Below are 13,330 nucleotides of genomic sequence, written 5' to 3'. Positions count from 1 at the left end.
TATTATCCATCTGTTTGGACGAAATTGCTGTATCATGGTATAAATCTGAGATACAAGTGACACATCCTCTAAAATAAAAGGGAACATTAACTGCTCTATCTTCCCCAGGCCCTGGGAGCTGCCGGCTGTAAGCTCACTCAAGTGTGGTGGCAGTTATGCTGGGTTTTACTGGACTACAGACAATTATCCTTTACTCCTCTCCTCTCCCAAGACAAACGGCCGGGGCTTCATCTAAAATGATTGCAAATAGATTTTACAAAATGTCTGTTGCTAGATTGCTGCCATAGATTATTTCACTTAAATGGATAGAAGTTGAATAACATTTCTAAAAAAGAAAAAAAAAGGCTATAAATCAATCGCAATAGTTTGAATAGCAGAAATGTAAAGCATGAGATTTGTGATGGAAGTGTGTAATGTATATGTATAGCCTATAAAAAGTGCAATATGCATGTTCCTGACCATGGTTTGGAAACAAATTTGATCGGAACAATGTCAACAGATGACAGAATTTTAAAAAGAGGTTCTTAAATAAAGTTGAACTCTTAATGCATAGAAACACATTTTTATCTCTAATCCATAAAAAGTCACAAACGTGAATTTTTAAGCGGTTTACGTCTTGCTAAATAAGGACTATGATTACCACAAGTTAACCCTAGTGAAAGATAAATGTACCAAAATGTATTTGAAATACATTTATTTTATGTTAAGTATACTACAAATACATTTACACTGTTAAAAATATAGCTTCCAAAAGGGGCTTTTCACAGTGATGCCATAGAAAGAACCATTTTTGTTTCCCAAAGAACCTTTCAGGGATCAGTTCTTAAAAGAACCATATTTTTCTTAGTATAAAGAACATTTTAAAGGTCCCGTTCTTCGTGATCCCATGTTTTAAACTTTAGTTAGTGTGTAATGTTGTTGTTAGAGTATAAATAAAATCTGTAAAATTTTAAAGCTCAAAGTTCAATGCCAAGCGAGATATTTTATTTAACAGAAGTCGCCTACATCGAACGGCCAGTTTGGACTACATCCCTCTACTTCCTTCTTTAATGACGTCACTAAAACAGTTTTTTGACTAACCTCCGCCCACAGGAATCCACAAGAGTTGCGTTTGTAGAGTGTGTTTGTCGCCATGTCGTCGAAACGCTGTTATTTTCATCCCGCAGTCCAATCACCGGGTCTGATTCCGGCTCAAATTGATAGGGTAAAATTAAAGACATGTTTACAATAACACTGAGCGCATGCATCTCCCCGTTATGGTAAGAGGCGTGACCTTTCCGGGCAAGGAGCGCTAAGCTGCTGTCGAATCACAACACAGGAACCGCTGGCACAATCAGAACTCGTTACGTATTTCTGAAGGAGGGACTTCATAGAACAAGGAAGTCATCAGCCCGTTTTTATGACAGTGGAAACAGCGGTATACAGATAAGTAAATTATGTGAAAAATACTGTGTTTTTTTTTACACGCGAAACATGAACACATGTTATATTGCACACTATAAACACAATCAAAGCTTCAAAAAAACCATGAAAAACGGGACCTTTAAAAATCCAAAGAACCTTTTTCCACTGTAAAGAACCTTTTGTGGAATGGAAAGTTTCCATGGCTGTTAAAGGTTCTTCATGGAACCATAGATGCCAGTAAAGAACCTTTATTTTTAAGAGTGTGTACATATTTATGTGCTTAATATACATAACCTTCAATTGTACTTTTGGTATACTAAAATTATATAGGCTACTTAAAGTCTGCAAAATTGGAACAACTAGGCTAATTTTCTACTTAATGTACTTTAGTTATAGTGCTGTGGTCCAACTAAAGATATGCTGAAGTATATCTGATTGTGCTAAAGTGGAACTATTGCAATTATACTTTTGGTACACTTTAAATATCTTGCATTTAAAGACTGATATTTTACATTGATCATACTATCCTTACAAATAGTTATATTAAAACAGATTTTAGCCTTAATATTAAGAAACTGTGCAATATAGAAGTACTCCAAATAAAGATGAATTATAATATTTATATCACTTAGTATCAAGCGATATGTCTGTAAATATGTTAATGAAGAAGCGATGAAGTTCATGCAGCTAGTGTTTGTACTTCAGGCAAAAAACTGAAAGCCTTCAATGACATGTAGCCATTATGTTGAAATCACAACCATGGTACTGCCACAGGTAAGCTTTTTTTTCTTGAAAGGCATGCTATTCAATATTAGCTTTGTCTACATCCTGTCATATGTAGTAGGCTATATATTTGGTCGCCATGTTGTTTTACTATATTAGTGAAGGCATTTGGCCAAAGGATAGCCAAGCCCTGCACACACACAGCAACAGTTCATACAGTTTTTCTGTTGTAGTAATTTTGAAGTTTCTTGTTTTTCTAATAAACATATTACATTCAATTACAGCTTCAACCTTCTAAATATATTACTGTTGATTGGGTGCCTCAGTAAACTCTAGAAGGCCATAAAAGTCTTTATTAATTTATATAATATTAATAATATTTTTTAACAATATTTAATATTAATAATTAAATTTAAAAAAATGTTTAAAATATATATAAAAATCATGAGAATCTGGAATTTTGCATGCATTGGCAAACAAAACAGAAAAGTAATTTTTTTTTTTAATCAAATTATATTTCTCGCTTCAGAGATATTTAGTTATGTTTATTTAGAAAAATTACATGTTTGTTGAGCATAAAGTAGTGAGTTTGAAGTTATGAAGAACGTAACAAATTCTAACTCTGGATACTTTTAGCAGCATCAAGAAAACTGCTTTGTTACATAGCCTATCAATCTATTTTGTCCCTCACAATCCACACCTTTCTCATTGTGGATATGCTTATGACATCGGCTGCACAGAATAAGAAACAAACCCTGTTAATTTGGACACTTTTGCATTTTGAGAGCATCAGTTTCAGTGCATGCACAGCTGAGAACAAGCCCCTATAGTGCTGTTCATTGATGGTATTCAAATTGTGCTGCTAGTCTGTGCAAGATTAGTATTTACAGGAGTATTTTCTGTTTGTCTTTCTTTTAAAGTTTTCTATTGTTTACCAGAACTGGACTGAAGAAAGAATAACATCCATCCTCTTCAGTATTCCTTACACTGCGGTTCCTATATAAACACAAAAATATAGTCTAGACAGTTTTCTTCAGTGAAGACAGTGACACATACAGTGATGTAGGTAAGAATCTATTACTGGACTTCAGTCTTTCTCTCACACACACACACACACACACACACACACACACACACACACACACACACACACACACACACACACACACACACACAGACTGTGATGGTGGTGAATATTGGGCCTTGTAAAAAGACATCCTGCTCAAACCAAGAGAGCAAATTACAGCTCTGAGCTCCGATTCAGCATAAGACTCATGTACATTTATTGTATTTGTTCTAGATGCCTAAAACAGCCATGCATGACTCCATCCATCTCCGTTTGTAGCGCAATAGATTTGCACAAGATGAGATGAAGATATGCAAAAAACAATTTGACACAAACGTGCAGAAATTGTGCTGAATTGTAACAATGACTAAATTGAAGCACTGCTTGACTGGTTTTCATTTCTTAAATATAGGAATTACATCTGTTCATGGCTCTTCATCAAAAGTTTGACATCCCTTGTGTTTCTCATTCCTCTGTACTGGATACTGGGATGCACTGCACAGAGACGATAATCTCTCTTAGTTTTTAGTGTGGCGTGAGGTTAACCCAGAGATGAATGACTGGCACATGATTGAGGGTAAAGAGGAGTGTGTTCGCTGCTGTGGGCGTAAGTATTGATCCTCTGCTTTCAATTAGGACTCTCATCTACATATTCACCTTAATATTCAGCGTACATAAGCATTCTGTAGCATTCTTTACATTCTGAGAGTAATGTGAGGGCATATCCATCAGTTTCCTGCTCATGTCAGCACTGACTGACTAGAAGGCATAGGATGTTCTCCATGCTCCACACCACAGAAATATGATTTTATGCAAAAAAAAAAAAAAAACAAAAAAAAAACTGAAAAGTGTAAAAAAAATACAGTGACCGATAACCTTCAAAACTGTCACACCAATTGTGTCATGTTCAAATGAGATTTGAGAGGGGATGATTTTAAGTGTCTTTTGACAAATATTTCAGACTGTTCTTCATACAAAGCTATTGCATGGCTTCAGGAGATTTCACTCAAAAAAAAAATGTTGGGTTAAATATTGACAAACCCAGCAATTGGTTGTTTTAACCCAGCAGGTTAAATGTTTAACCCAAGCTGCTGGGTAGTTTTATTTAACTCAATTATTGTTTAAAAATGACTATATTGCTTGCTTAAAATGAACCCAAAATAGGTTGGAAATATGTTTAATAAAAGAACATTTATTACTAAGTTTAATAAAAAGTAATTAAATAATGAACATTTATTCAATTGCTTATTAATAAATGTTCACCTTTTGATTATTATTGTTGCCTCTAATAATTTCTAATTTCCAACCTATTTTGGGTTCATTTTAATCCAGCCATATAGTCATTTTTAAACAATAGTTGTGTTAAATAAAACTGCAAAGCAGATTGGTCAAAACAACCCAATTGCTGGGTTTGTCCACATTTAACCCAACTTGGTTGTTTTTAACCCAGCATTTTCTTTTTATCAAAGTCACACACAATTTTTGTCACATTTTTTTAGAGTGTTGGGGCTTCATTTATGAAATGCACATATATTTCTAAAATCCATTTATTTCATTCTACGTCAAACGTGCAGAGCAAATCAAGATTTATAAAGGCAAAAACAACCCAAGTTGGGTTGAAAATGTACAAATCCTGCAATTGTGTTGTTTTAACCCAGCAGTTGGGTTAAATGTTTGCTCAACTTGCTAGGTAGTTTTAATAATCTAAAAGTATTGCTTAAAATGACTATATGGCTGGATTAAAATGAAACAAAAATAGGTTGGAAAATAAAAATCAGGCACATAATTACTAGAGGCAACAATAATAATCAAAAGGTGAACATTTATTAATAAACAATTTAATAAATGTTTAATGTTTAATTATTATTTATTAAACACATTAATATATGTTAATTTATTAAACATATTATTTCCAATATATTTTGGGTTCATTTTTAGCAAGCAATACAGTAATTTTTAAACAATAGTTGGGTTAAATAAAACTACCCAGCATGTTGGGCAAACATTTAACCCAATCGCTGGGTTTGTCCATTTTCAACCCAACTTGGGTTGTTTAACCCAGCATTTTTCAGTGTGTATATATTAATTAAAATAAACCGACATTGTTTATTAAAATGTAAAGATACATAGATAATCGCAATATGCACTAGTAATATTATTATATGTGCAAATGAGCAACTGCTTCATGACAATTACCTCATTGAAAGTAATTCAATAATTATATATGATTTCCTAATATATATATATATATATATATATATATATATATATATATATATATATATATATATATATATATATATTAGGAAATCATATATAATATGGGTCATATATATAATCATATATATATATGGGTCTTCTGTAGGTGGAGTTTATGTGCTTATTCACATTGTAAGATGAACTGTGATTTATAAAGTGAGATGCATTTAGCACCATTTTTGTGCGCATATATGGACAGTTTATAAATCGTTCGTAGGAACATTTTGGAAATAGTCGTACAGTACGTTCACATTTAGGATCATTCTATGCACTTCTTTACACATGAGGATGGATTTTCATAGTGCTTTTATTGTGCTTCAGTGTTGCATTTTCGTCTTCTGGGAACTTGACAACCCCTGATCACTCCTGAAATGGGAAAGAGCAGCATGAACATTCTTCCAAATTGCTCTTTTTGTTCTCAGCCCAAGAAAGTCAGTCACATGGATTTAGAATCCATTTTTGCAGTGATGCCATAAAAGAACCATTTTGGATTCCACAAAGAACCTTTCAGTGAACAGTACAATTTTTCTCTTAGTGTGAACATTCTAAAAATCTTTTTGGCAACACTTTACAATAAGGTTCATTAGTTAACATGAACTAATAATGAACTGCACTTATGCAGCATTTATTAATCTTTGTTAATGTTAATTTCAACATGTACTAATACATTATTAAAATCTTGTTAACATTAGTTAATGCACTGTGAACTAACATGAACAACTGCATTTTCATTAACTAACGTTAACGAAGATTAGTAAATACTGTAACAAATGTATTGCTCATGGTTAGTTCATGTAAGTTAATACATTAATGTGTACCAAGTGTTACCAACCTTTTTTTTTTTCTTTTCACTATAAAGAATGGAAAGGTTCCATGAATGTTGAAGGTTATTCATGGAACCAATAAAGAACCTTTATTTTTAAGAGTGTACTCTTTTAAAGCCACTACAGAATACTCAAACTGTTTGGTCGATTGCTAAATAAGGCTATTTCGCATGTGCCAGCACATCTGCTGCATTACTTCATTTGAGGAATGCTTACATGCAGCTCATAATGTTTTGTTTTTAGCTTCACTTTTATATTTTCTTCACGGACAAAAATGCTGGGGTGTCTGAAAGCAGTCTGTAAGTCATCATTACTGCTGAGCTGGGCATGGACCGCTGCTCTGGGTGAGGAGGGAGCTGATGAACTGAGACCACAACACAACTCCTCAATGCTGCGCTCATTTCACCTCTTATACGATCTGTTATCCACAAGGCCGGTGCTCAGGTAACCAGCGCCTAGTAAAAACACTACGCTCCCATCACTTGTGGCCTTGACACCTAATGTGGCAGCACAAAGAGCCATCTTCACTGTAAAAATGAGCTAACCGCTCAAAAGACACAATGGAAGTCTAAAACATCCTCTTTTATTGTGGGCTAAACATCTCCCTTGGGCCTGGCAGTTGGGCGTTATGAGAAATCGGAGGCAGAGGAAGCCATTGTCCCGCAGTTATAGTTCATTATTATAGTGGTGCTCCGACTGAAGAGGAAACATATGCCAGTCACAGACATCTAATTAGCTCAATAATCCTTCAATGGGCACAGGCTAAATACTGTAGTCCTGGAGGAGGTAAACATTCGCTACTGTAACACTAATGGCACAGGAGATCCGCCAGGTACTGCTTTACAGGCTTATTCCCTATGGCCCGGCATAATTAATAGCTTTACAGTCTTCAAGGCCATAATGCTCATCAGTTATTAATTAGAAATTCATTTTACTGAATAAATAACGCTGATGATTGATGATGAAAGTTGTAATTGGGCTCTGTGAGAGAGTCTCGCGGGAGAAGTCTCGCAGAGAAACACAATCACAGTCGAGGAGTTCCAGTACGCTGGACCAGTTCGCAGCCGTGCCGAGCTGTTCTGTTGAGACCAGGCTAAACGCCACAAATGAGGCTTTGATAAAGCCGAACCACGTTCATCAGGGGTTTTCTGACCTTAGTAGAATTTAATGTGTAGGCCTGATTATTACGGTTCTTAAAAGTGTAATATTTCACGGACAAAGTTGTGGATCTATACCTTCTGAAAAGACTACAGACACGGATGAATTCTTTGTCTGTTGACATTAGGGCTGCATGACTACGACCTTGATGTTGTGATCTCGATTATTATTTTTGTTTAACGCAATTTTCCTGTTGTTGAATCACTAGCTTGCAGTGTGGTATACTGTTTAAAGGATTAGTCCACTTTTAAATACACTTTTCCTGATAAATTTACTCACCCCCATGTTATCCAAGATGTTCATGTCTTTCTTTCGTCAGTCGAAAAGAAATGAAGGCTTTTGAGGAAAACATTCCAGGATTATTCTCCTTCCAGTGGATTTTAATGGCTACCAACAGGTTGAAAGTCAACATTACAGTTTCAGTGCAGCTTCAAGGGCTTTAAACGATAACAGATGAGTAATAAGGGTCTTATCTAGCGAATTGATCGGTCATTTTCGAAAAAAATACAACCGTTTATACTTTAGAAACAAAATATCGCCTTGAACGTACTTTCCGCTTCCGCATTCTTCATAACGCTTACGCTGAATGTCCTACGCCTTCCCTATTCAAGTCACGGAAAAAAACGAAACTGGCGCCGCGTTCGTTCCGTAAGTAGAATAGGGAAGGCGTAGAACATTTAGCGTAAGCGTTATGAAGAATGCGGAAGCGGAAAGTACGTTCAAGGCGATATTTTGTTTCTAAAGCATAAACGGTTGTATTTTTTTCGAAAATGACCGATCGATTCGCTAGATAAGACCCTTATTACTCATCTGGTATCGTTTAAAGCCCTTGAAGCTGCACTGAAACTGTAATTTTGACCTTCAATCTGTTGGTAGCCATTGAAATCCACTGTAAGGAGAAAAATCCTGGAATGTTTTCCTCAAAAACCTTCATTTCTTTTCGACTGACGAAAGAAAGACATGAACATCTTGGATGACATGGGGGTGAGTAAATTTATCAGGAAAAGTGTATTTAAAAGTGGACTAATCCTTTAAGGCAGAATATATACAATTTTTGGATTAAAATAGCCAAAAACCACTAGAACAATGTTATATAATTTGTTTAAATCCAGAGAAATCATATATTTTAACCAGTGTAACACCCCGTCTCATTGTGTCACCTTTCAATGACGTCATACCCTCGATTTCTGGTTTTGCTTCAGTAGAAACCATGGAATGTTTGGATAAATAATAAATAAAACTGAATAAATAATCTTTCCATTGATGTATGGTTTGTTAGGATAGGACAATATTTGGCAGAGATACAACTATTTGAATATCTGGAATCTGAGGGTGCAAAAAAAATCAAAATATTGAGAAAATCACCTTTAAAGTTCTTAGCAATGCATATTAATGCATAATTTTTTGATATATTTACGGTAGAAAATTTACAAAATATCTTCATGGAACATGATCTTCACTCAATATCCTAATGATTTTTGGCATAAAAGAAAAATTGATAATTTCGACCCATTCAATGTATTGTTGGCTATTGCTACAAATATACCCGTGCGACTTATGACTGGTTTTGTGAGTAGTAATTCAGCACTTGCAACTTTTTCATTAGAATGAAATAAAATGATGTGAATTTAAGTGATCAAACATAACTTTAACAATGTTCAAGTTCAGGGAAGAAGGAAGCCGGTGTTAATCGTAACTTTAATCGTAAAATAAAAATAAACGACAAAGCGAAAGCTGCGGCAGTGGCGACTTGCGTTATATAAGCATAATAAGTGTAAAATGCCCCAGGCTCTCTGCCTGCTTCATACCACAGTAACATTAATAAAACTTTAATACATTAGTTCATTAATGAACATAATTTCTGGCTGAGTCCCGTCGGATTGCTTCCCGTCAGCTGTGGAGGTGAAGATGACAACTCCCATGATTCCACGCTCATTCACGGCACCATCAAGCTACACCTTTGTTATTGTTTTGAATAAGTAACCTCAGTACTGTGCCTTTAAGGTGTGGTCACATTTCTATGCAAAATTTCACATGCAAAATCCATTAAAGGATTAGTTCACTTTCAAATGAAAATTAGCCCAAGCTTTACTCTCCCTCAAGCCATCCTAGGTGTATATGACTTTATTCTGATGAACACAATTGGAGATAAATCAATAAATATCCAAGCTTTATAATGGCAGTGAACAGGGTTCATGAGCTGAAGAAATGCCTCCATCCACATCCATCCATCCGTACTCCACACGGCTCCAGGGGGGGTCAATAAAGGCCTTCTGAAGTGAATCGATGCATTTGTGTAAAAAAATATCCATATTTAACAAGATATGTTATAAAATATCTAGCTTCTGCCAGACCGCCTTCCGTATTCAAGTTACGAAGGAAGTGTAAACTGGCGTTGCGTCAGTTAAGTTTTTTTCTGTAAGTTGAATAGGGAAGGCGTAGGATGTAGCGTTTTGAACTGCAAGAGTTTTATATTTTCATCGTAACTTGAATACAGAAGGCGGCTCATGCGGAAGCGAGATATTTTACTTCATAACTTGTTAAACATGGATATTTTTCTTACACAAACGCATCGATTCGCTTCAGAAGGAGTATGTTTATGATGCATGGATGTGGATGGAAGCACTCATACTCATGAACCCTGTTCAGTGCCATTATAAAGTTTGAATGCATTAGGATGTTTATTAATATTTCTCTGATTGTTTTCATCAGAAAGAAGGAAGTCATATAGACCTAGGATGGCTTGAGGGTGAATAAAGCTTGGGGTAATTTTCCATTGAAAGTAAACTAAACCTTTCATTTCAGTAGGAATCTGTGTTTAACTTGAGGGCGAAAAAAGTTCCCCTATGTGGATTTCGCTCGTATTCAAGTTTTTCACACAAATTTGCAGTGTTGACCGACAGAAAGTTGCTTAATCTGAGACTTCTTTGTGAGCTGTGCTTCCTACATCACGACGCTATCGACAATGCTCCTTTTTTGCCTTTCTCACCTTTACACCATATGTAACTCAAGTGATCTGCGCAACATCTAGTAAATCAAAAATGACAGACAATGCTTGTCAGGTGAATCTTTTTTGTTGTGGGTCAGATGACGGTTGCAGTTAGTTAATCATGGCAGCCTATTTTGTAATCGTAATTATTTATTCAATTGATTGTGCAGCCATAATAGATCATTTTCATCATTCAGTGCGGCTGCTGTTCACGTAAAGCTCAAGGTTGCTCTTTTCTATATGGCACTGTCTTGCAGGTAATGCGCATAATCACGCAGGGGACAGTAGAGGACGGCTGAGATGTGATTGCTTGGCACTTCACTGACGGTCTGACGGTCTGACGGTCTTCCAGTAGAGCTGGATTCAGGAGAGCACAGGTAAACTAGGCTAAGGGGTGATCCTCGAACCATTTCATCTTCACCCTTCTCGCATCAATATTTGCAACAAAAGCCTGCGGAAACAACAATGGCATTACGGTACTGTATACTTAATCGCAGAAACTGCATGGTTGCTAAGTTACTAAGTCCCCGGGGGCCGCCGCAGTCTTTTTAAATGACGGAGAGGAGCAGTGAAAACTCCAGCCCTCTATGCTTCACTATCGATTTTACACCGGAGATCCCAGCACTGATGATAGGCTTCTGATATATTTTCCTGCTGCAGCCGGTCCCTCGGAGCTTTGCAAGAAAAATACCTGTCAATATGCTCCTATTATGATCTCTTGATCTGCGGCGATAAAAACTTTAAGCGTCGGCCCTTATTGGAGAATAATGGGTCGGACTATTCAATATCAAGTGCTGTTGCGATTCAGGATTTTTCACAGTATTGTTTTGTCGGAGAGGAGCGTAACCCTTGGTGGAATGCTGCGGGCCTCATTAGTTTGATTAACTTGCCGCGGAGCACGACGGGCTGTGACATCACTGGGCTCCATAGTAAATAGCGTCTGATGGGCCGGTCTCGTCGCTGCCTTTCTGGCGTGTCACAGACTGCCTGCCTGCCTCTGCCCCCAGCAGACTGCCCCGCCACTCTCGACGCCCTATTAGCAATTTATAATGGTGATCAAAAAGTAGTCAGCAGCGAATCAAGACGACTGTCTCCACGCTGCACTAATTGGCTCGTGTTCTATTCTGATAAATGGCTTTGAGGTCCCTTGGATTTCGATGCCTCTAATGGCCCACGATAGCTAGATTTACTAACAGATACCGGGTCAAGGAACAGGGATGGGGTGCAAAAAATGTTAATTAATATCAATAATGGCCAATTATGAGTTTGACAGAGGGATCTGTGCATTTGCTCTGGTGACTCCGGGCCGGGTTGAAGGGAAACACTGCGAAATTAGCATAACAGTATATGCCCACTCCACGGAGGAGCTCAGCAAACATCTGCTGTGTTAGAAATTCAAATCCGCTCCCTGTTAGCAGCGCTGGATGTAGCTGCATAATCAGCCATTCTTCTTAGGCCACTTTGACGGCGCTAACAATGCCCTGGTGACCGGGGGCCCCTCCCCTCTGGGCCCTCCAATCAGATCGGCCCCATGCAGACCCGGCTGTAACCGCGACAACGGAGGAGTCAAAGAGCACTTCGGGGACTGGCTTTGTGCGGCAGACACTAATCCTTTTCACCCGTTTCTCCGCCTAGCACTTAAACAGACAGGCTTTAATCAAATTTAAACATGCATTTGGAGGCTGAATGGGGTGTAAATGACATATTAATTGACAGGCTTTTCTGTAGAGCCTCTGCTGACTAAACACTTCTGCCCTCTTTTTGTGTAATTAATCACTAGAGCTGGATTATGCGCTATTAAACTCTACGTTCAGTGCCGGCGGTGGACAAATAAAGGAGTCCGATATCACCGGCCGAGTTCTTCAATACAAGCAGAAGTCCTTATATTTATTATTAGTCTTGTAAACCACAGAGGGCCCATGACCGCATTATCCACTGCGCTCCATCAACATTTTGCTCACAAACCCAAATATTGTCCTGTTTTCCGAGCGTCTGGTTAATCCATTGTAACGCAGCAGCAGTGTGACCGTATTGACCAAATTGGACCATATGACAAGCGGTGTACATGTCAGAGTCTAGGAGGAGTGGTAGGTCCCAGAGGAGCGCCTTTAAAGAGCTGATAGAGCGGCCCAGCTGTGGGAAACCTGCTCCTCCGCACCCCCACACATGCACGGCTCCACTCGGAGGACTAGCGGAGCGCTAACGCTGGAGCATACTGATCTGTTAAGGGGGACCTGAAGTGCTTTTGATGGAACGACAATATTGTGTTTAACCTAAAATAATACAGGTTCTGTATAGAACTTTAAAGGGTTCCGTCAGGCACTTCATATACAGAACCTTTTAGGGATGCCAATCATGGGATCATTTTAGTTTGAATACCTTTTTATTTTTAATGAAATTTTATGAATTAAACATCAATCAAAAATTTAAATAACCCATGAAATTATTATGCAATCATTTAAGTATAATTTCTCCTTTCTTACCTTTTTGGCATAAAGCGTTCTTTAAAACAGAGCCAAGAACCCTAGAATTTTTTTTTTTTCTAAGAATGCATCTTGAACAGCTTCAGTATGAGCAGTTTATTCATAATGATCTATTTTAGAATATATGCACATTTCAAAACACACTGTGGATGTTTTTTTATATTTTTTTAGGTTACCTACACTACACAAAACAACCCAAATTGGGTTGAAAATGGACAAACCTAGCAATTTGGGTTGTTTTAACCCAGCGGTTGGGTTAAATGTTTGCCCAATATGCTGGGCAGTTTTATTTAACCCAACTATTGTTTAAAAATTACCATATGACTGGCTTAAAATGAACCCAAAATAGGCTGGAATTAATTACTAGAGGCAACAATAATAATCAAAAGGTGAACATTTATTAAAAAGCAATTTAATAAATGCT

General features: G+C 37.1%; 1 long non-coding RNA gene across 1 annotated transcript; it reads left to right on the top strand.

The window, feature by feature from the left end:
- The first annotated feature begins 3,346 nt into the window (after window positions 1–3,346).
- LOC125269482 lies at window positions 3,347–11,529 on the top strand. The gene is made up of 3 exons (XR_007185118.1): window positions 3,347–3,800; window positions 6,520–6,720; window positions 10,681–11,529. It is a non-coding gene; the product is annotated as an uncharacterized LOC125269482 (long non-coding RNA).
- The last annotated feature ends 1,801 nt before the right edge of the window (window positions 11,530–13,330 follow it).

The sequence above is a fragment of the Megalobrama amblycephala genome, linkage group LG6 (genome assembly GCF_018812025.1).
Source record: "Megalobrama amblycephala isolate DHTTF-2021 linkage group LG6, ASM1881202v1, whole genome shotgun sequence".
Classification (NCBI taxonomy): Eukaryota; Metazoa; Chordata; class Actinopteri; order Cypriniformes; family Xenocyprididae; genus Megalobrama; species Megalobrama amblycephala.
The sequence above is the reverse complement of the archived record's forward strand: the minus strand, read 5'-3'. Positions and strand labels throughout refer to the sequence as shown.